This window comes from Silene latifolia, chromosome 10, assembly GCF_048544455.1.
Source record: "Silene latifolia isolate original U9 population chromosome 10, ASM4854445v1, whole genome shotgun sequence".
NCBI lineage: Eukaryota > Viridiplantae > Streptophyta > Magnoliopsida > Caryophyllales > Caryophyllaceae > Silene > Silene latifolia.
Window position 1 is genome coordinate 116,696,971 of NC_133535.1, and position 1,880 is coordinate 116,698,850.

The following is a 1,880-nucleotide window of genomic DNA, read 5'->3' on the forward strand; positions in this document are numbered from 1 at the left end:
CTCGAAGTGACTAGAGTGTGAGGCGATTGATGGCAAGTTCAAGTGCCATAGAGTCATGTGAGATGACTAGTCGATCACATAGGCAGACTGTTAGGAACATTTTGTCGGGCCTAATGACCGCTTATAGAGTTATGGCAAATTTATATAGCCTGGTCGTGGCGAGACTTCTAAGTTCTTCACAATTTCCATGAACTTTCCAAGTTGTTCATCAAACTTAGGCTTAGCTTAACGATTTGGTAATGGAAGTCTAATCACAATAGGCTCTTTTTCCTTAGCCTTCTCTTCATTCTTCTTCTTTGAAACTTCATTGGTGGTGGGTTCTTATTCCTCCTTAGAGTTCCCCACAACTCCTTGCTTATCACTAACATCCAGAACATCTTCATCAATTAGCCTGTTCGGCCCTTCATATCTCGTACCACTTCTCAAATGGATGGCACTCACCGTTTCATGTCTTGGTGGATTACCTTGAGGTTGTAATTGCCCCTTTTGTCTTTGTGAGATAGAAGATGCTAATTGAGACATTTGAGTTTCCAACATCTTGGTGTGGGCTAGGATGTTGTTGATGGTGATATATTTGTCTTGACTATCTTTTTGCATTTGGGTAAAAAATTCTTGTTGGTTCTTTTGCATTTGGAGGATCGCTTTTTGAACATCAAAGCCTTGGTCATTGGATTGATTGTAATAAGGTTGATTTTGATAACTTTGGATTTGGTTGTAAAATGGCCTTTGAGCTTGATTTCTCATTGGAGGTGGGGTGTATGTTGGTTGAGGGTTTTGAACATTTTGGCTCTTGTATGAAAGATTTGGATGGAATTTGGTATTCTCATTGTAATAGTTGGAATAAGGGGTGCCACTCTTGTATGCTTGGAAAGCATTCACTTGTTCATTTGTTCCCCTACATTCACTTTGGTCATGTCCCAAAGTTCCACGACTCTCATATACTCCACTTGGAATTGAGGATGATGCCACCATAGCATTAACATGTTGTTTGGGTGATTTGGAAGCTTCATCAAGCTTAGCCATGTCCATGTTCTGGATGGTGTCAATATGAGCACTTAGTTGAGCACCCAATTGTATGATGGAATGTACCTCATGCTTTCCTCCTCTAGTGGCCTTTCGAGGCCTACTATATTGTGAATTATGAACCACTATCTCTTCGATTTTGGCCCATGTTTGATTATCATCAACTTCGGTAAACATCCTATTGGATCCCATATTGAGAATGTTGCGGGAGTCTTCATATAAACCGTTCCAAAATTGTTGAACAAGAAACCACTCGCTATGTCCATGGTGTGGACAAGAACGACAAGTGTCCTTAAATCTCTCCCATGCCTCATACAATGATTCTTCATCCCTTTGCTTAAACCCGGTGATTTGGGCTCTCAACATATTGGTCTTCTCCGGAGGATAGAATTTCTAGTAGAAAGCAAGTGCTAACTTCTTCCATGAATCAATACCAAGGGTAGCCTTGTCTAGGCTCTTCAACCATTGCTTTGCGGTACTGATCAAAGAAAAAGGAAATAATACCCATCGGATTTGGTCTTGAGTAACTCCAGTTTGAGAAATCGCATCACAATAGTCACAAAAAGTCTCCATATGTGAATGAGGGTCTTCACTAGGCATCCCTCCAAATTGACTTCTCTCAACTAATTGTATGAATGCGGATTTGGCAATGAAATTACCGGTTAAATGTGGTGGTGTAGGAGTACCATTTGGTAGGTTCTCCTCGGTTGGTACGGAATGTGATGAAAATTTAGGCATTGTGGGTTGATTTTGTGGTGGGTTTTGTATTGGGTTATCCTGTCCTTCTCTTGAAAAAGGGTTGGTGAACTCAATGTTATTTAGTTGTATGTCCACAATTTCTCCAATATCTACACCTC

At 40.6% G+C, this 1,880-nt stretch overlaps 1 non-coding gene across 1 annotated transcript; it reads left to right on the forward strand.

Moving 5' to 3' along the window:
- Positions 1–1,281: 1,281 nt before the first annotated feature.
- LOC141609733 (small nucleolar RNA R71) lies at positions 1,282–1,389 on the forward strand. The gene has a single exon (XR_012527648.1). It is a non-coding gene; the product is annotated as a small nucleolar RNA R71 (small nucleolar RNA).
- The last annotated feature ends 491 nt before the right edge of the window (positions 1,390–1,880 follow it).